Source organism: Sinocyclocheilus rhinocerous, unplaced genomic scaffold (genome assembly GCF_001515625.1).
Source record: "Sinocyclocheilus rhinocerous isolate Xijiao unplaced genomic scaffold, SAMN03320098_v1.1 scaffold1393, whole genome shotgun sequence".
NCBI classification, from domain to species: Eukaryota; Metazoa; Chordata; class Actinopteri; order Cypriniformes; family Cyprinidae; genus Sinocyclocheilus; species Sinocyclocheilus rhinocerous.
In genome coordinates, this window is record NW_015625613.1 from 344,009 (window position 1) to 352,774 (window position 8,766).

The 8,766-nt window shown below is 34.1% G+C and overlaps 1 pseudogene; it reads right to left on the reverse strand.

The window, feature by feature from the left end:
- Positions 1 to 661: 661 nt before the first annotated feature.
- LOC107758842 (aarF domain-containing protein kinase 4-like) overlaps positions 662 to 8,766 on the reverse strand; it is a 12,011-nt pseudogene continuing 3,906 nt past the window's right edge.

Sequence of the window (8,766 nt, forward strand, 5' to 3'; positions counted from 1 at the left end):
CAGCAGCCACTGGCGCATAGACTGCGCTCCTCCCGCGGCTCCACCCGCTAGCCCCGCCCACTCGACGAGCCCATTGGCGCACACGGGCGTTTATGCAAATTTCCTCTTCCCGCTGATGTTCAAGAGTCTGAATGGGATACAATGTATCCAGACGCTAGCCATAAAATACCGTCATCTAGAGGCCAAAACACACTTCTCTGAACGTTCACGTTTCTGTATTACCAAAAAAATAACATAATTACTGCCTTTTGGGTTGAGTTCTGTCTTACAACAACAACAACAACAACAAATAAAATAATTATTTGTTTAAAAATATAAACTATACATCTTCACTGAGTTCTAAACAAATAAATATACATTAAAACAATTTAATTTATTTAATAATTTCTAATGCATTTATATTCAAACGTATTTGTTTTATTTTATTTATTTATTTATTTTTATAAATTAATACATCAACAATTGGAGTTTATACTGTGAGCAGTTTCAAAATAAATAAATAAATACTTTTTGCTGAATGAATGAATGAATGGGCAAGCAGAATATCTGGGTAAGACCTCCGATTTAACATTTGACACAATTGTCGTTTTTATGTACTATAGTCAGTATAATATTCAGTGTTAAATCAGTTGTCATACTTTTAATGATAAAAAGTGTCCCATCCAAAATTCTAGTAACATTTATGGAATTCTGAAATGCATTTCACTCCACTGCAGGAAATTTGTTCATTGTTTAATATTAATTTTAAAAGCTTGGCAATGATCATAACATTGACTTCTGAGCAAATTCTACGAACATACACCTTTACACTCGGAGCTTGTTGTTTGATAAACCAACAAATGAGAGTATTTTGTTGTTGTATAAAGGTATAAACAAATGTCAGACATATAGAATTGTATTATGGAACATTTGAACTCTCCAGATTTATAAATAAACAACTGTCTGTCAGTCAGAAGTTTAACATCTAACATCAAGTTCTTGAATGATTATCACATATAAAACATACAATAAATTCACTTTTATGATACATACAAGAAAATATCGCCCTTGGTTATAGTGCACTTTCCCATGGTACTTTATAGTCCAGACTCTACAAGTCTAAACCTGGGTGCATCTTTTCTTACTTTGGTAGGCATTGTAAATGTCAAGGAACATATTTCGGCAGGGAATGCGGGCCTTCACCTTGGAACAGATGAGGAATGAGCCAGCCATTTTGCGGTGCAGAGAGTAAGACTCCTCTGGCGGAGGAGTGAGACGGTGTCGAAGCATGACAGGGATCAGGCTCTGGATGTGCTGTGTGGTACTCTGAGTGCCAAAGTCAAACGCTTCAGTAGAAGCAAATGCTTCACCGAGGATCATAACTGCCTCTACATGTGCATCCTCGAAGGCCTTAAGAGAGTAAGACAGTTTTGTTCAAGAGAACAGTTTAGAAGCTGCAGAGTGGTAAAGAAAGTAATAGCTTTGATAGAATATATGAGAAATGGATAGAAATTATGCAAGACCGGAATACTAAAAATCATATAAAGCCACAAACCTTGGCTTCAAAACCAGTAAGGAACTTCAGATTTCTGCAGAACAGTAGCCCTGTCTCCGACTGATGCTGCACGAACCACCTTTGAATGACAATTTGGACAAAATAAGGTTACACATATTTTAAAGCAATGTACATAAAATGGAAGAGCAGAATGGAAATATTTTTCCATTATTTTAACCAATAAGTTTGGCATTACCTTACATTGCCAGTTCTACTCAAATGCTTTAATTATTTCACAAATTTATACCCAAAAATTATCTGCATACTGTATGCATCTATGATAATAATAATAAAGATACTCATTAATAACACATGTCTTCTTTTGAAAAACCCTTTTGATCGCTTCCCACTCCAGTCATACCAACAAAAGTGTTGAGTAAAAATCTGTACCTCTATGAAATCATCTGTGAATGACTCTGGGTAGTCTCGGCAGTTATAATGAAGAACAAATTATTAAAGTTGTACTCACTGTTTCAGTGGGGAAAAATGGAAAGGCATAACAGCACCCAGATAACAAAGACATGCTATTAAGAAATTATGAAAGATGTGTGGTAACAAACTACTGTCCAAACTTAAAAAAAAAATACAGTAAACATTTCAATACTGTAAAATATTACTATAATTTAAAATAGCAGTCATTACTGCAGTCTTCAGTGTCACATGATCCTTCAGAAATCATTTAAATATGTTGATTTGCTGCTCAAGAAACATTTATTATTAATGTTGAAAAAAGTTTTGCTGCTTAATATTTTTGTAGAAACCGTGATATATTTTTCTCAGGATTTTTTGATGAATAGAAAGTAAAAAAGAACAGCATTTGGAAGTGTTAATATGAAACTACAGATGATCAAATAAATGGATTTATAGATAAAATAGACATGTCCATTATGATTGTCTTAGTAGTTGCTCACCTTGTTCTGTTCACTATTATAGAAGAAGTTGGACCAGTTAGGGTCTTGTCTGCATGAAGCGGAACTCAAACAACTCTCTCAAACACAACTGCAGGATGTTGAAAGAGATCTACAGAATAAATGTGAGTGAGAATTATTTCTCAAATTCATTTTCACAATAAAATAACACAAGATATCCAAATATCTCCAAATCTGAAGAAATATAACTGGTGGTTATTTACACAAAGTTGACTAAAAAAAGATATACGCAAACAGTCTATCCTTGATTTAAAATTTCAGTGTAAAGTTACAAAACAAAAACAAAAAAAAACTTCGGTATGAGTCTTTCGGTTCAGTATGCACGAACAAATTGTTAAATGTTTTTCAGGAAACTCGCAACATATCGCCATACACTAACACCTCAGTTCTAACGGATGTCATTAAAACAGCTTGTAAACAAAATGTCACATAGCATTTCATTTACTTCAGGCAAGTCATCAGTGTCTACAGCTCGTTATTTGCTAAAGAAATGAAGTCTAGTGAAGAGCATTTTGTGAAATATTAGACTATACTTTTTATATTATATTTACTTTACCTGTTAGTGATGTCTTAATTATTTAATGTATATGTTTAAATAAATATTTTATGAAACAAGTTATGACTCTGTAAAGTGTTATATTTCAACAACAAACAGAAATTGTATAATTCAGAAGTTAATTTTAAAACAATTTACATGTTGGCATACAATTTTTTTATTTGAGTGTTGATTATTATAGTTACAAATAAATAGTAATTGAATTTAAGTTTGGGCTCTGTTGTTAATTGTAACCTTACAGTAATGTAAAAGGGTTCCCTATAGTTTAGAGCAGAAGCTGAGTTAGATTTTTATCCCTAAGAAAATTTTAATTATGATTATATTTGAATTTAAGGAAAGAACAATTTGTTCAGTGCGATATGGCAAAAAAAATTATCACAATATATTTTTTCATATCAGTCGATATCAATAATTATCACGATAAATGTCAAATTTTTATTTCTCTCAAGTTTAAAGGCAGATTTTTGCTCCAATGTGAAAGTTGTAAAAACTCATACATCACATCGAACATTTATCGAACTCTTGTTATCGTTTATTGAGGAAATTTACATTGTGAGATAATTATCGTTATCGATTTATCACCCAGCCCCAAGTAAACCACTGTTAAACTGAAAAAAAAATAAAAAATTAATATTTAGTTTTTTTTCCTTCTGCTGTACCGAAAACATACCGAAACGTGACGTCAAAACCGAGGTATGTACCGAGCCACCATGTTTGTGTACCGTTACACCCCTAATATGTGACCCCTGGACCACAAAACCAGTCTTAAGTAGCACGGGTATATTTGTAGCAATAGCCAAAAATACATTGTATGGGCCAAATTATTGATTTTTCTTTTATGCCAAAAATCATTAGGATATTAAGTAAAGATCATGTTCCATGAAGATATTTTGTAAATTTCCTACTGTAAATATATTAAAACTTAATTTTTGATTAGTAATATGCATTGCTAAGAACTTCCCTCAGGTTCCAGATTTTCAAATAGCTGTTTCTCGGCCAAATATGGTCCTATCCTAACAAACCATACATCAATGGAAAGCTTATTTATTCAGCTTTCAGATGATGTATAAAGCTCAAATTCGAAAAATTGACCCTTATGACTGGTTTTGTGGTCCAGGGTCACATATAGCAAATTAATCAATACATCAAACAAAAGCTTATAGTAAATATCTGTTTATCTAACCCACCTCATTTCTAGTCTCCTGATTCAAATCAACACAGCGGTCCAGTGGAACTCCATGAATTAGTTCCACGGTGATCACACGACGACTCGACAGCTCATCAAAAACCTCAGGGACTATGAATACTGGATCACCTTTAAGCAATTTCCTGAGTCAAAAAAACGAAGAAAACAAAAAAAACGACGTGTCGACGTGTAAAGATTTTTGTAATATATTTTTAAACAGAGCAGTGCAGATTAATAAAATATGATTCTTTTACTGGAATTTACACTACTTTTACAAAGTTTTGGGGTTATAACAATATTTTAAAATTAAATTAATACTTTTATTCAGAAAGAACATTAAAATTGATCAAAAGTGATGGTAAAGACATTTATAATATTATAATGTTACAAATGTTTTCTATTTCAAATATATGCTGTTCTTTTGAATGTTCTATTCATCAAAGAATCTTGAAAAAAAAACAGCACAACTGTTTTTAACACGAATAATATTTCTTCAGCAGAAAATCAGCATAATATAACGATTTCTGAAGGATCATGTGACACTGAAGAATGGAGTAATGGCTGCTGAAGATTCAGCTTTATCATCACAGTATTAAATACATTTTAAAATATATCAACCAGTTATTTAAACTGCAATAATATTCACTATATTACTGCTTTTACTGTATTTTCGATCAATTAAATGACTTGGTGAGCATCAGAACTTCATTTCAAAGACACTACCCCATACTTTTGAACATTAGTGTAGCTACAAATTATTTTATTCAAACACAATCCAAACAACTGAGAATACCTACATCGCTTTGCACACTCTGCCTCTCTCTTGTAGTCACACTCCCATGCCAGCTCCCTCTGTAGAACCTCAAGACTACTGTCAGCAAATAGACCTGGTAAAATAAATCACCAGTTACTGACATCCCACACAATGTGACTCAATATGGATATACAATTTGTGCTTTTGAACCGAGTATAAGAACAGAAGCATTTGCCAGTGCTCACCATCAGGCAGCACAACACTCATCTTCAGAACAGACATGAGATTGTTGATGTCACTACGAATGCCCTCAGCAACACCAGGGTACTGCAGGATATGAGAGACAATTAGTTTAAAAAATGAATGAATGATGAATGTTTACATATATAACATCAACATCCGCTGCAAAACCTCAGATTGCTCTGAAAAAAAGATTATGAAAATTTCAATCTAATACCTGTATCTTCATAGCAATTTCCCTCCCATCAGGCAAGACTCCATGATGCACTTGACCAATGGAGGCAGCAGCAAAGGGTTTTTCCTCAAATGATGAGAGTTTCTCCTTCCATCCAGACTCTAACTCCTCCTCAGGCACTTTCTATACATGGGGTTTCAACACAGACATCAGTTGCGGAGATATCACAAAGTGAATTGAACAACACCTGATAAATGTCAGTTAGAAAGCACTATCAGGGGGTTTGAAGCACCTCTAACTATTGCTATCACTGTCATGGCTACTCAGTAGCTCAATCAATCAGCTGTATAAAGCGCACTGACACTCCCTTGTGGTTGGAAAGCAAAAAAAGCCCATCTATAAAACACTGCTGTTATTGTTAACTACAACTAACAACTACTAAAAAATAAAGATTTTGTTCATTTAAATAAAGCTGAAATACTATAAAATCTAAAAAACCGTAAACCAGAAAATGTTGCCTTGGCAATTAGTTTAGTTTAGTTTTATTGATTTATATAGCACATTTAATAACGACAGTGTCGACCAAAGTGCTGTACAAGATTCAAAAATTAAATACATAAAACAACTAACCATATAAAACAAATCACAAATTATGACAAAGATAACATCATTTAATTTTAGCAATCATCCTAAGCTGAAAAAATGCTGATTTCACGACTGAATTTATCTGTTTATCAAATTTGAGTGCCGGGTCAAAAATAACACCCAAATTCCGAGCACAAGTGCCTACAGTTTTAGTTATAGGACTCAAAGTTTTAGAAAGGATGGAAGCACATTCAGTCCGTCCGAAGATCAACACTTCTGTCTTAGAATCATTTAGCTGTAAAAAAATTTCCGCCATCCAAGTTTTAACTTCACTCACACAATCAATCAAAGACTGGAGAGATATATTGTCATCTGGTTGTATTGGAAGATAAAGCTGTATATCATCTGCATAAAGATGGTATGAGATCTGATACTTATGAAAAATCATCGCTAAAGGAAGAAGATAAAGGGAAAACAGCTAGAGATAAGGTTAGAATAATATAATGACCTAGCATTCATAACAAATTTCTGGTAAGTAACTAAACAATCCCTCAAAATTTCATAGGAAACTTGCAATTTGTCACTTTTTCATTTTCTCTCAGCTTGTCTACATTTTCTCTCAGCTTGTCTAATTGCCTTGGCAATTAAATAAACTAAAATAAGTTACTCAAATTAATTCAAATGAAGCTAAATAGAAATATTACAAATATACATAAATGAAAAGCATATATCAAAATGACTAAACCAAACAACATATAAATAAATTCAAAATATTAATAAATATTATAATAGTACATAAATATTACTAAAATAAAATTGCTATGAAAAATTCTTTAAGCTGGTGTTTTAATAGCATTTTTTGATGAATATTGAAACTTTGCTTGCTAGTAAAAAATTAACTTTCCAGCAAGATATCAAGGCAGTTTTTAATAGTTATGTGGTTAATGTTTCACAAGATCAAAGAAAACACACAGTAACTTACATGCATTTGCCAGGCTGGCATGAAGTCTGCACTCTGTCGAACCCTCTCAAACATTTTCTGCAGTTGTGGGTTAATGAAGCTATTATCTATTGATGACATTCAAAAAAAAGAAAAAAAAAATCAAAGAATATTTTCCTGATCATCACAAATTAAAGCATCTACCCTTTTGAAATGCTTTAAACAATATTTTGTTTCAGAAAGGGTTTCAAGCTTTTAACTTCAAGCTGGATCTCTTAAAAAGGGAATATTTAGCATCATTATTAAAATTAACAAATGGAGGCACTTGGTACCAAAGTATTCACAATAAAATTAAACTGTGTACCCTGAATGCTTAGCATCTGTCCAATCTTGAGGGCCGCTCCTCTAACTTTACACAGTGTGTTCACTATTCTCTCTGCATTGGCCTCTGACAGGAGGGGAGAGTCTAAAAGAGCCCCCATCTCTGAAAGAGAAAGACACCAGAAATTTAACCCAATGCCCAATAACAATTTTAAAAACTTGACAAGGGGTGTCAACACACATTTAAGCAAGCTAGCACATATTACCGGAGCGTTTTCCTCCAAAAGACTGCTTCGTCACCTCAGCAATGGCACCAATGCCAAGTCCAACAGCTAATCCCATGAAAAAAAGCAGCAGCATTATTATGGTTAGTACAATGAATGCCTTATTAAGGTGTTGGTCACATATGGTATACATATAGAGCATATTACAAACAGTCTGCAGTGCAAATGACAATTACCATACAACTGAAAAATCGCTGACCTCCAAAATTAGCCAGTCGGCTCATCCGGGTTGCCGGTACTTTTCGTTCTCTCGCTCGCTCACTAAGCTGCAAGGCATCAAAATCATACTGCTTAAAGTCTTTATTTAAATTATTTATTGAAACTAAATTTATTTCATAAACAAGCAGCACATGCTGAAAAAGGAACCTGCAAATTAGGGCTGCACAATTAATCGAAATTAAATCGCAAAGGCGATAAATTATAGTTTTTTAACACTTTTAATGCGTGTTTGTTGTTCTAATTGAATCCTCATCCACCGCGCAATGTGTTGTGGGCAATATTAGCCGTTAAAGCTGATTTATACTTCTGCATCGAAACCACGTCATAGGTTGTGCGTAGCACGCATAGCTCACGGCGCAGCCTGACGTACACCTCTCCAGAAATGTAACAACGCGTCAATTCTACGCGGACCGCAAGCCTGAAAAAGGAACCTGCAAATTAGGGCTGCACAATTAATCGAAATTAAATCGCAAAGGCGATAAATTGCGATTAGGCAGAAGCTGCGATTGTCATGCGTATCTTTCAGTGAAGCACGGTTCTGTGATCAGTCGTAAATCTCCATCTGAAGGCCAGAGGGCGCTCTCGTGCGGAAACTCCAAATACGCCCCGCAGAAGAAATCCAGTGCTGCTCCCAATTCGCCTACTTATACTATGCCCTAAAAGTATGTACTCTTATTGTGAAGAAAAAGTACATACTTTTGAGTATGTAGAAGAATAGTAGGCAAGCTTTGGGACATACTACTTCGTCATAACTGCGTCTTTAACGGACGCTCTGTTGCTTAGTTACGTGCATTCTGTCACTGTTTAAACTGCCCTGTCAATCATCTTATCACAGTTAACATCATCCACATTTCGTTTAATTTGATTTCCGACCGTATTGGAGATAAATTTAGAGGTACGTTGATCTGCCAGTCACGGGTCTATTATGCCGAGAACTCTGCTCATGTGTTTGCATAATGATGCATTTAAAAGTTAATGACCAAAAGTATCATTATAAAAGTTCACAGTGTTGCCGCAGATGAAATATAACGTGGATAACATTA